Consider the following 13,884-nt stretch of genomic DNA (forward strand, 5'->3'; position numbering starts at 1 on the left):
ATTTTGGTTAATATATTAGATTCAACCTATTAAAGTGCCTTAATAGCCTGGCATGTGGTGGTGCAGTGGATAGATTGTTGACCTGGAACTCTGAGACCCCAGGTTCAAAACCCCGGACTTGACCAGTCAAGGCACATATGACAATGAACAACTAAAGTGAAGCAACTATGAGCTGATACTTCTTGTTCTTCCCCACATCTCTCCTCTCTGTAAAATCAATAAAGAAAATCTTTAAAATAAATCTGTTATTTAAAATATAATGCCTTTATATTGGAGCAGTCAGACTGTGATTTATAAACTTGCAGGGCATTCAAACATTCCTTACTGTCAAATCTTGCTCAATTTTCTACAGAGGGTTCTGTCAACTCAGAATTAAAATCATAAAAACTGAACTGAAGAAAATATTTTTATTTTAAAATAATGTGCTTTTAAATTCAAATATTTCTTGCTTAAACAAAACTGAGCCATACCTAAACCTGAAATATCTGTATCTCGACACACATATTTTAATTAAAAACATCAGCATTGGGCTATTAATATCCTTTAAGGGTTAAAATGAGATCTAAATTGGATTTTGCATTATTATCGAGCTCATGTTTATACATAAAGGTTAAAAGAAAAGGGGCAACATCTAGGCATGACCAATAGGTAGTATGTGACATGACAGCTGACCAATAACAGCTCTCCACAAGTCCTTCTCTGGGTTCAAAATCAATTCTGTGATACAATCTTAAGAAAATATCATCTTTATTCTGCATTACATTTTCCAGAAAAAGTTGTGGAAGATTAAATAACAACTGAAGTCTTAAATATACAGACTCAAGAAAGCCAGAACTGCTGCGTGGAAGGATCTCTGTTGCCACAGTATTAGTAATAGGCAACTGGCTTCTTCTCATCTCCTACTGAGTCTTTTGATGTCTCAAATGGCTGTGATGTAGATGAATGTTCTAATCTTGAGAACAACCTTCCTCCAAATCTCTTTCCAATGCTAGAAGCCCCTAATATGCTTGCTTTACCTACAGTTGTTATAGATTCTCCATTCTCCATAGCATCAGTGGGACAAGACTGGTGAGGTCATAGGGCTTGGTATTGTTGAAATACCTTCATTCTTTTCATGTGAAATAGGTCCTTTTGCTTGGTGGACAAAGCTTTATATGCTCATAAAATAGAGAACCAGTGGATCTGGACAGATGAAATATTGCTGTAGAGTTTCAGTATTAATGGTTCTAACCCAGTGGTTCTCAAAGTGTGTGCCAGGGCGCACTGGTGTGCCATAGAAGATTTCCAGGTGCATCCTATGGTATTCCAGAGATATATGTGCCTGTTGGGGACCAAAAAACCAACAGGGTTTTTGGAGTTTAGATTTTTGGGGGACCAGAGTGTGGGGAATTGGCTGTAAGCTGACAGTCTGCCCAACTCCCCAACTCACTTGCCTGACTAGGTTGCAAAAGGCTGTTCAACTGTGATGCTGGCTTGTTTACACTACTCCTCTCCACCCCACCACCCCTGTATTCCCCAGAAAGACTGGAGGCAATTTTCTTCTATCCTTTGTTTGGTGTAAAGATAAGATGGTATGTATGATGGGGGTTTTTGGATTGATGATTAAACATAAGGAATTCTCTCTTGAAGCCTTTTGGATTTCTATAAAAGAAGAATATATGGCAATATCTAAAAAAGCTTTGAACATTCTACTACAATTTTCAAATGTGAATTAGAATTTTTCTACCCTCAACACAATTAAGAGTAAAAAGAGGAATTGCCCTGGCCGGTTGGCTCAGCCTTAGAGCATCAGCCTAGCGTGCGGAGGACCCAGGTTTGATTCCCGGCCAGAGCACATAGGAGAAGCGCCCATTTGCTTCTCCACCCCTCCACCACACCTTCCTCTCTGTCTCTCTCTTCCCCTCCCACAGCCAAGGCTCCATTGGAGCAAAGATGGCCCGGGCGCAGGGGATGGCTCTGTGGCCTCTGCCCCAGGCGCTAGAGTGGCTCTGGTCGCAACATGGCGATGCCCAGGATGGGCAGAGCATCACCCCCTGGTGGGCAGAGCGTCACCCCATGGTGGGCGTGCCGGGTGGATCCCGGTCGGGCGCATGCGGGAGTCTGTCTGACTGTCTCTCCCTGTTTCCAGCTTCAGAAAAATGCAAAAAAAAAAAAAAAAAAGAGAGAGGAATTCTTCAATGTATTGATGAGGAAATGAGGTTTGCCTTTCTTTTTTTTTTTTTTTATAAATAATTTTATTTTTTTAATGGGGCAACATCAATAAATCAGGATACATATATTCAAAGATAACATGTCCAGGTTATCTTGTTGTTCAATTATGTTGCATACCCATCACCCAAAGTCAGATTGTCCTCTGTCACCTTCTATCTAGTTTTCTTTGTGCCCCTGCCCCTCCCCCTTTCCCGCTCCCTTTCCCCCCTCACCCCCATAACCACCACACTCTTATCAATGTCTCTTAGTTTCACTTTTATGTCCCACCTACGTATGGAATAATACAGTTCCTGTTTTTTTCTGATTTACTTATTTCGCTTCGTATCATGTTATCAAGATCCCACTATTTTGCTGTAAATGATCCGATGTCATCATTTCTTATGGCTGAGTAGTATTCCATAGTGTATATGTGCCACATCTTCTTTATCCAGTCATCTATTGACAGGCTTTTTGGTTGTTTCCATGTCCTGGCCACTGTGAACAATGCTGCAATGAACATGGGGCTGCATGTGTCTTTACGTATCAATGTTTCTGAGTTTTGGGGGTATATACCCAGTAGAGGGATTGCTGGGTCATAAGGTAGTTCTATTTTCAGTGTTTTGAGGAACCACCATACTTTCTTCCATAATGGTTGTACTACTTTACATTCCCACCAACAGTGTATGAGGGTTCCTTTTTCTCCACAGCCTCTCCAACATTTGCTATTACCTGTCTTGTTAATAATAGCTAATCGAACAGGTGTGAGGTAGTATCTCATTGCAGTTTTGATTTGCATTTCTCTAATAGCTAAAGAAGATGAGCATCTTTTCATATATCTGTTGGCCATTTGTATTTCTTCCTGGGAGAAGTGTCTGTTCATGTCCTCTTCCCATTTTTTTATTGGATTGTTTGTTTGTTTGTTGTTGAGTTTTATGAGTTCTTTGTATATTTTGAATATTAGGCCCTTATCTGAGCAGTTGTTTGAAAATATCATTTCCCATTTAGTGGACTTTCTGTTTATTTTGTTATCAGTTTCTCTTGCTGAGCAAAAACTTCTTAGTCTGATGTAGTCCCATTCATTAATTTTTGCCTTCACTTCTCTTGCCTGTGGAGTCAAATTCATAAAATGCTCTTTAAAACCCAGGTCCATGAGTTTAGAACCCATGTCTTCTTCTATGTACTTAATTGTTTCAGGTCTTATGTTTAGATCTTTGATCCATTTTGAGTTAATCTTAGTACAGGGGGACAAACTGTAGTCCAGTTTCATTCTTTTGCATGTGGCTTTCCAGTTTTCCCAGCACCATTTATTGAAGAGGCTTTCTTTTCTCCATTGTGTGTTGTTGGCCCCTTTATCAAAAATTATTTGACTCTATATATGTGGTTTTATTTCTGGACTTTCTATTCTGTTCCATTGGTCTGAGTGTCTATTTTTCTGCCAATACCATGCTGTTTTGATTGTCGTGGCCCTATAATATAGTTTGAAGTCAGGCATTGTAATGCCCCCAGCTTCATTCTTTTTCTTTAGGATTGCTTTGGCTATTCGGGGTTTTTTATAGTTCCATATAAATCTGATGATTTTTTGCTCTATTTCTTTAAAAAATGTCATAGGAATTTTGATGGGAATTGCATTAAATTTGTATATTGCTTTGGGTAATATGGCCATCTTGATTATATTTATTCTTCCTAACCAAGAACAAGGTATATTCTTCCATCTCATTATATCTTTTTTGATTTCCCTTAACAATGGTTTATAGTTTTCATTATATAAATCCTTTACATTCTTTGTTATGTTTATTCCTAAGTATTTTATTTTTTTGTTGCAATCGTGAAGGGGATTATTCTTTTGAGTTCGTTCTCAATTGTTTCATTGTTGGCATATAGAAAGGCTATTGACTTCTGTATGTTAATTTTGTATCCTGCGACCTTACTGTATTGGCTTATTGTTTCTAGTAGTCTTTTTGTGGATTCTTTGGAGTTTTCGATGTATAGGATCATATCATTTGCAAAAAGTGATACCTTTACTTCTTCTTTTCCGATATGGATGCCTTTTATTTCTTCGTCTTGTCTGATTGCTCTGGCTAGAACCTCTAGTACCACATTAAATAAGAGTGGAGAGAGTGAACAACCCTGTCTTGTTCCTGATTTAAGGGGGAAAGCCTTCAGTTTAGTGCCATTTAATATGATGTTAGCTGATGGTTTATCATGTATGGCCTTTATCATGTTGAGATATTTTCCTTCTATACCCATTTTGTTGAGTGTCTTAAACATAAAATTGTGTTGTATTTTATCAAAAGCCTTTTCTGCGTCTATTGATAAGATCATGTGGTTTTTATTTTTTGTTTTGTTGATATGATACGTAAACATTAACCATTTTACATATGTTGAACCGTCCTTGAGATTCTGGGATGAATCCCACTTGATCACGATGTATTATTTTTTTAATATGTTGTTGTATTCAATTTGCTAGTATTTTGTTTAGTATTTTAGCATCTGTATTCATTAGAGATATTGGTCTGTAGTTTTCCTTTTTTGTGCCATCCTTGCCTGGTTTTGGTATGAGGGTTATGTTGGCCTCATAAAATGTGTTTGGAAGTATTGCATCTTCTTCAATTTTTTGGAAGACTTTGAGTAGAATAGGAACCAAGTCTTCTTTGAATGTTTCATAAAATTCACTGGTATAGCCGTCAGGGCCTGGACTTTTATTTTTGGGGAGGTTTTTAATGGTTTTTTTCTATTTCTTCTCTACTAATAGGTCTGTTTAGGCTTTCTGCTTCTTCTTGACTCAGTCTAGGAAGGTTGTACTGTTCTAGGAATTTATCCATTTCTTCTAGGTTGTTTAATTTAGTGGCATAAAGTTTTTCATAGTATTCTACAATAATTGTTTGTATATTTATGGTGTCCGTGGTGATTTCTCCTCTTTCATTTTGGATTTCGTTTATATGAGTTCTTTCTCTTTTTTCCTTGGTAAGTCTTGCCAAGGGTTTGTCAATTTTGTTGATCTTTTCAAAGAACCAGCTCCTTGTTCTATTAATTTTTCCTATAGTTTTTCTGTTCTCTAGTTCATTTATTTCTGCTCTGATTTTTATTATCTCCTTTCTTTGGCTGCTTTTGGGTTGTTTTTGTTTTTCTTTTTCTAGTTACTTAAGGTGTGAAGTTAAGTGGTTCACTTGGGCTCTCTCTTGTTTGTTCATATATGCCTGAAGTGATATGAACTTCCCTCTTATCACTGCTTTTGCTGCATCCCATAGATTCTAATATGTCATATTGTCATTTTCATTAGTCTGTATATATCTTTTGATCTCTACACTTATTTCTTCTTTGACCCATTCATTTTTAAAAAGTATGTTGTTTAGTTTCCACATTTTTGTGGGATTTTTTTCCTCTTTTTTTGCAGTTGAATTCTAGTTTCAAGGCTTTATGATCAGAAAATATGCTTGGTACAACTTCGATTTTTCTGAATTTGCTGATGTTGTTTTTATGGCCCAACATATGGTCAATTCTTGAGAATGATCTATGTACACTGGAGAAAAATGTATACTCAGTCACTTTGGGATGAAATGTCCTGAAGATGTCTATCATATCCAGGTGCTCTAGTGTTTTGTTTAAGGCCACTATGTCTTTGTTGATTCTCTGTTTGGATGACCGATCTAGAGCCGTCAGCGGTGTATTGAGGTCTCCAAGTATGATTGTATTTTTGTCAGTTTTTGTTTTAAGGTCAATAAGTAGCTGTCTTATATATTTTGGTGCTCCTTGGTTTGGTGCATATATAATAAAAATTGTTATGTCTTCTTGATTCAGTGTCCCCTTAGCCATTATGAAATGGCCATTTTTGTCTCTGAGTACTTTTGCTGTCTTGTAGTCAGCATTATCAGATATGAGTATTTCTACGCCTGCTTTTTTTTGGATGTTATTTGCTTGGAGTATTGTTTTCCAGCCTTTCACTTTGAATTTGTTTTTATCCTTGTTACTTAGATGAGTTTCCTGTAGGCAGCATACAGTTGGATTTTCTTTTTTAATCCATTCTGCTACTCTGTGCCTTTTTATTGGTGAGTTTAATCCATTTACATTTAGTGTATTATTGACACTTGTGTGTTCCCTATTGCCATTTTGTATATTGCTTTCTGTTAGTTTTGTGTCTTGTTTGATCCTTCTCTTTCATTTTTCTCTTTTGTTTTTATTTGGTTGTATTCCATACATCTTTCCTCTGTTGCTATCTTTTTTATCACATGTGCTTCTGTGGTGGTTTTTTCAATGGTGGTTACCTTTAAGTAATGAAAAGGGTTCCTACCCTGTTCATTGTAGTGAACTATTTTGTGAGTACTTTTGCACTCCATCGTCCTTTGCTACTGTTAATCTCCATCTTCTCCTCCCCTTTCTTTTTGTTGTTGTCACAGTTTAAATTTGGTTTTATTGTGTTCTTCTTGGAGCTTTTACTTGTGGCTTTGTTTTTTTTTTCTTTGTATCTGATTGGAGAACCCCCTTTAGTAATTTCTGTAGTGGGGTTTTTCTGATGATAAATTCCCTCATCTTTTCTGTATCTGTGAATATTTTTATTTCTCCTTCATATTTGAAGGATATCTTTGATGGGTATAGTATTCATGGCTGAAAGTTCCTCTCTTTCAGGACTTTAAATATTGGGGTCCACTCTCTTCTAGCTTGTAGAGTTTCTGCTGAGAAATCTGATGATAATCTAATGGACCTTCCTTTATATGATGTATTCTTTTTTTCCCTGGCTGCCTTGAGAATTTTTTCTTTGCCGTTGGTATGTGCCAATTTTATTATGATATGTCTTGGAGTAGGTTTGTTGAGGTTAAGAAAACTCGGAGTTCTGTTTGCTTCTTGAATTTGAGGCTTTAGTTCTTTCCACAGGCTTGGGAAGTTCTCATCTATTATTTGTTTGAGTATGTTCTCCATTCCATTTTCTCTCTCTCCTCCCTCTGATATATCTATTATTCTTATGTTATTCTTTTTGATGGAGTCAGATAATTCTTGTAGGGCTATCTCATTTTTTTTTAATTTTTGAGTCTCTTTCTTCTTCTCTCTGTTGTGCCTCAAGTTGCTTGTCTTCTATTTCACTAATCCTCTCTTCTAGCTGACCTGTTCTATTAGCTAAGCTTGTTACTTCGTTTTTCAGCTCATGAATTGAGTTTTTCATCTCTGTTTGATTTGTTTTTATAGTTTCAATTTCCTTGGAAATATATTCTTTGTGTTCATTGAGTTGTTTTCTGAGCTCCCTAAATTGCCTTTCTGGTTTTTCTTGTATACCTCGGAGGATTTTTAGGATTTCTATCTTGAATTCTCTGTCATTTAGCTCCAAGGTTTCCAATATATTAAATTTTTTCTCCATAGATTTTTCCTCATCTAGCTGTGTTACCTCTCTTTCTTTTGTATCCATGATATTCGATTTCCTCTTCCTTAATGGCATCTGAGGGTGGTTTTGTTGATAGTATTAATGAGATTTAATAAAGAATAAAAAGTTTAAAAAATAAAAAATCAAAAAGAGTTGGTTTTTTAAAAAAATTAATAATGAAATAAAGAAAAATAAAATAAAATAAAAATTTTTTTAAAAAGGAAATTATTCCCCCCCTCCTTCTTTCCTCTCCTCTCCTCTCCCCTCTTTCTTGAGAAAAATCTTGTGGTGAACTGTGAATTATAACAAACAATGCCTGTAATGGAGGGCCTGAATTGGGGAAAAGTAATAAAGGGGCAAAAACAAAAAAAAGATAGAAAAAAGAAGTGGGTATGGACCCACAAAAAGCAAATAAGAAAAAAATTTGGGTCAAGAATAAAATGATTTGCTTTTAGGTGTTGGTTGACTAAGAGTTATGATGAGAGGAATAAGGGGGAAACCGAATAATGGGGGGACAAATTAAGAAATTACTATTGAATTTAGTGGAACAAGAACTAGATAAAATGGAGAGCCAGGGATTGGAGCACTGGTCGTGAGTTAAAAAGGTGAAATAAAAACCCCCCAAAATGCCACAAACATAAGTTTGAGTCCCAGATAAGATAATTTGTTTGTTATTGAGGTTTGAATGAGAGGAGACGTAAAGGAGAAAAGAAGAAACTAATATAGAGGGAGAAAAGAAAGAGAGAGAAAAAAAGAGGGAATCACTAAAAGAAGAAAAAAGAAAAAAGAGGAGAGAGAGAGTTAAGGGTTTTGGATTGCAACCCTCATAGAGAGAAAGGAAGAGGAAAGAAAAGATAATGGGAGATGTAACACTTATGGGTAGTGTAGTTCAAGGAGAGGAGAGAGTAAGACCGGCAGAGAGTTAATCGGCCAAATTGGAAGAGGAAAAAAATATATCAAGAATGAAGATAAGAGAAACAAACGAACAAATATAATAAAATGGGATAGGTTATAAAGTCTGTGGATTATTCTTGATTTTGAGAGGTTGTCTTCTTGCTTTTTCTTTTCTCTCCCTCTTCCTGGTCGGTGACTCTGTACCCCAGGTTCTGCCTCTTTGGCACGTTCAAGTAGAGGTTTGCAGTTCATAAGTCTCTATGGTGATGTCATGTATTGTGCTTTAGGCTCGTTGGCAGTCGAGGCTCATTAGCATTATAGGCTCCGACAGTGAGAGAGTCCGTGTTCCTGGAGCCTTTCTCCTAGTCTTTCCTTCCTCAATTAGTAGCCTGATAATCCAGCTATGGGGTTGCTGCTGCCTCTGCCTGGATAGTAAGAGGCTCAAAGAGCTGGCAACTCCCCACTCTATTTCCACTTAGCACAGGGCTCTGGGTAAGGCTCAGTCAGTCAGAGCTGCTAGCATAATCAGGTGGGGTTTCCGCCCACTCAAAGACCTCTGGCTCTGCCACTCTGTCCGGTAACACAGGCGGGCGCCCACTTTCGGGGCGCTTAGAGGAAACTCTCACTCACTATCTGCGCGCGCAGACCAGGATATCAGGCCGGAAGTCTCACACTCTGAGTGAAACCCCCAACCGCATGGAAAAGTTCCAGCGTTAGAATTGGCTCTCGCCCCGCCTCATGTGCGGTTTTTGCAAGGCGCGGGGGTGGCCCAAGATTCCGCTTTTTGACCCACACAAAGGCCCCTGACTCTGCCCCTCTGTGCAATAACACGGGCGCTCTCTGCCGAGGCACTCGGAGGAATCTCTCGCTCACTATTTGCGCGCGCAGACCAGGATATCAGGCCAGCCTCGTTTCCCTCTGAGTGAAACCCCCACCAGCACGGAAAAGTTCCACTGTTGGAATTAGTTCTCGCTCCCTCCCGTGCACGGCTTTCCCAGGGCGCTGGGGCTGCCTGGAGATTCCACTTTCAGCCCACACAAAGGCCTCTGACTCTGCCTCTCTGTGGGACAACATGGGTGCGCACTCCCGGGGCTTTGGAAGGAATCTCTCACCCACTGTCTGCGCGCGCCGACCAGGGGATCGGGGAAAATGGCTGCCCTGCTTGTCTTTCTTTGTCTGGGTTTGGCGCGAGTATTAGCTTGTATTGCCTGGATTGCCACAGGAACAATTTTTCCTCTGCTTGGATCTCCGTGCCACAGCCTGGTTTGGTCGTTTGTGCCATGGCCTGGATCTATTCACTCCCTTTGCCCGCCTCAGTTTCTATATTCACAGTTCCCAGTGAAAGCCTCCCTGTTTAGGTTAGTGAGGAAGGCGGAGCATTTCTTACTTTCTATTTCCTTCGGGGTTTGGTTATATGTTTAGCCAATTTTTCACTCGACCATACCTTTGGGTGTATTGCGAAACATCTGGAGGCTCCAAGGATAGGTTTTTCTGTTTCTGGTTGAAGATCTTGTTGAGTTTTGGGGGAGATTTATCGGTATCTCTTCCTACCCCGCCATTACTCTGATGTCATCTCGAGGTTTGCCTTTCAAATACATGTCCAAACATTGAAGAAATCACTAGAACACATCAGGCTCATGTTTCTCATAAACACAAGAATGAAAAAACTTAACACATTCATGCCAGGACCTGTCGAATTTACTAAATTTTACTAAGAATGTATCTATATATATAAAAAGATAACTTTTTGTCGTTTTTTAATTTTTTAACCCCTCTTTTTTATGAATTCTAAAAAGCATAACTCAAAAAATGTAACATAAAAATGTTTTTTAATGTCAGAATAAATTTAACTTTGTCGCATTTATTTCATTTAATTACCATAAAAGCATGCTTGACTTTATATTTTTATCTTTAATATTTGTCTTAATTATTATAACACATTTCTCAGAATTTTGTATATAGTGCACCTATAATTATTTGTGGGATTTTAAATGCACCTCAACTCCAAAAAGTTTGAGAACCACTGTTCTAACCTATAAGCCACTGGATATGTTGGGTGAAGAATACTTAGTAACCAGTTACAAATCTCTTTGGGCAAAATACTGTTTTTTCTTTTCTTTTTCTTTTTTCTTAAGTGAGAAGTGAGGAGGCAGAGGGACAGACTCCTGCATGCGCCCCAACCAGGATCCACCTGGCAAGCCCACTAGAGGGCAATGCTCCGCCTATCTGGGGTCATTGCTCCATTACTCCACAACAAAGTTATTTTAGTTCCTGAGGTGGGGCAGTGTAGCCATCCTCAGCAACCAGGGCCAACTTGCTCCAATCAAGCCATGGCTCCAGGAGGGGAAGAGAGAGAGAGAGAGAAGGGAAAGGGTGGGCGCACTGGGCACATGCCCTGGGCTCTGACTTCTGAAGGGCCCTGCAAAACCCAAATTTTACACTTTTTTCTAATGACAGCAAGTTTGGTTTCATATGTGCAATTTTAATATTAATAGTACATAATACTTTTTATTTATTTAAAAATATTGTTAACATGTATTTTTATTTTTCCTGTCTCTCTCTCTCTCTTTTTAAAGGGCCCAATATTTTCTTCTGTGCCAGGAGCCTCAAACAACCTTAATCCACCTCTGTCACTTCTCCTGTGTGCCCTGAATGGGAATCAAACCTGAGACATCCACATGCTGGGTTGATGCTCTACCACTGAGCCAACTGGCCAGTGCCAGTTTAAAAAAAATGGTCCTGATTTCCAGTGTTCCCTAGGCAAATGACATGCAATACCAAAAACAAAAACAAACCAAAAAAAACCCCAAAACAAAACAAACTAAAACACCCCTACTGGTGGGGATCTCGTGCAGAAGAAATTCTCAACCTTAAATTTTAAGGCAGGTGTTTGTGTGATAGATGAGGCCTTCAATCCATGTAGCTATCCTATTTCTCTCAGCCATCATTTTGTCATATAGAGTAGTTCATCAAGAAGATGTCATTCTTCATAGCTGTGGAGGAACAATACATATGTGAATTTGAACTTAATTGAACATGAACAATAAGGGTTACAAGAATGGTTACAAGTATGACTGAGTCATTTACTCAGAGTGCAATAAGATGTTCTGCTTTACCCAAGGTTCTGCCTTGACCAAGGCTGCTCAGGTGTGCAATTTTCCTGAAACCAGGGAGGTAGGGGCAAGATGTTCTTATTGCTTGACTGCTGGCCCAGTTAACTATTCATGGTACCAGAATGTGGTGACATTTCTTTGTTCCTAGAGGCTATACATGAAGGCCCTCATGTAATGGCCTCCAGCCAAAATTTTCCCATAAAATGGGTAGGGTCCCAGACTGCCCTGGAATCTCTAGAACTCCTCATCAATTTTGGAGCCACTCCCTTTTTATTTTGCCTGGATTATTTTTATTATTGTCATTAATCATAACAAATTTCTCCCTAAAGTCCATCTGTGAGTAATGGCATCTCTGTACTGCGTCTCCTGCACAGCACAATAGCTCATCCACCATTCATCAGGCAACTCTTCTTTCTCCCGCAGCAACTGTTCCTCAAGCAGAATGGGATTCCAGCCAGTCATTACGTCATAAGTGATTACACATCCCAGTGACTGTGACATTTACTGAGACTTTATCTCCTTTTCTCCAAAGTCTAGATTTCAAAAACAGAAAAGGGAATTTAACTGATTTATCTCTTGCTGAAAGACTTCATTTAGTTCATCTCTACAAACTGGGCTAGTATAAAATATTATGTCCACTGCACTACTGTTCAATATATCCCTCTAATCCGTATTTTGTCAGGAGTACTGGAATCAACAGTGTCTCTATCAAGAGTAAGTTTTGACCGCCACTTAACAGGCAGAAATTCAACATGTTGTTTGCATGGTTGGAAAAATGCCTTTCTTCTTTCTGTTTTTCTAGCAGTCTCTCTCATCATGGCTGTATTTTTTTAATATTTATTTATTTATTTATTTTTATTTTTACAGAGGCCGAGATAGACAGGGACAGACAGGAACGGAGAGAGATGAGAAGCATCAATCATCAGTTTCTCGTTGCACCTTGCGACTTCTTAGTTGTTCATTGATTGCTTTCTCACATGTGCCTTGACCATGGGCCTTCAGCAGACTGAGTAACCCCCTGCTGGAGCCAGCGACCTTGGATCCAAGCTGATGAGCTCTTTGCTCAAGCCAGATGAGCCCACGCTCAAGCTGGCGACCTCGGGGTCTCGAACCTGGGTCCTTCCGCATCCCAGTCCGATGCTCTATCCACTGCGCCACCACCTGGTCAGGCCATGGTTGTATTTTTAATGATTCTTCCTTGGTCCATCTCCTGCCCAATGCCATGCATGACAAATACAATATGGATAGTATGTGACAGATTGTCTTCAATGTGGTGTCTTCTATATAAACTTTATGAAGTTTGGTTCCACTATTTGATGTTTTAGAAAATCCCAGTTTTTGAGTAACTGTTCTTGCAATTTTTTTTTTTTTTTTTTGAGAGAGAGAGACAGACAGGGACAAACAGGAAGGGAGAGAGGTGAGAAGCTTCAACTCCTAGTTGAGGCACTTTAGTTGTTCACTGATTTCTCATACATGCCTTAAGGGCGGGGGGGGGGCTCCAGCCAACCCAGTGACTCCTTGCTCAAGCCAGCGACCTTCAGCTCAAGCCAGCAACCATGGAGTCATGTCTATGATCCCAAGCTCAAGCCGTGACCTCAGGGAGTTTGGAACCTGGGTTCTCAGCATTCCAGGTCCATGCTGTATCTACTGCGCCACCACCTGGCCAAGCTGTTCTTGCAATTTTAGATGTTGTTGCATTACTATAAAAATATACTTCAGCCCTGGCCGGTTGGCTCAGTGGTAGAGCATCAGCCTGGCGTGCGGGAGTCCCAGGTTCAGTTCCCGGCCAGGGCACACAGGAGAAGTGCCCATCTGCTTCTCCACTACTCCCCCTCTCCCTCCTCTCTGTCTCTCTCTTCCCCTCCCGCAGCCAAGAGTCCATTGGAACAAAGTTTGCCCAGGCACTGAGGATGGCTCTGTGGCCTCTGCCTCAGGCGCTAGAATGGCTCTGATTGCGGCAGAGCAACGCCCCAGATGGGCAGAGCATCACCCCCTATTGGGCATGCCGGGTGGATTCCAGTCGGGCGCATGCGGGAGTCTGCCTGACTGCCTCCCCATTTCCAACCTCAGAAAAATTAAAAAAAAATACACACACACACACACACACACACACACACACACTTCATCCACACTGTGCCAGTCCATAGTGGTTTCTGCTCAACTTGAAACTTTGAATAGCCTCTTTTCTTATTTTATTTTAGTGAGAGGAGAGGAGGCAGAGAAACAGATTCCTGTATGGCTCTGACAGGCATCCACCCTGCAAGCCCACTGGGGCCGTTGCTCCATTGAAACCGGAACCATTTCTTAGCGCCTGAGGTAGAGGCCATGGAGTCATCC

General features: G+C 39.8%; 1 pseudogene; it reads right to left on the reverse strand.

The window, feature by feature from the left end:
* Window positions 1-533: 533 nt before the first annotated feature.
* Window positions 534-11,718, reverse strand: LOC136310769 (phospholipase DDHD1-like; annotated as a pseudogene).
* Between the last annotated feature and the right edge of the window lie 2,166 nt (window positions 11,719-13,884).

The sequence above is a fragment of the Saccopteryx bilineata genome, chromosome 7 (genome assembly GCF_036850765.1).
Source record: "Saccopteryx bilineata isolate mSacBil1 chromosome 7, mSacBil1_pri_phased_curated, whole genome shotgun sequence".
Lineage (NCBI taxonomy): Eukaryota > Metazoa > Chordata > Mammalia > Chiroptera > Emballonuridae > Saccopteryx > Saccopteryx bilineata.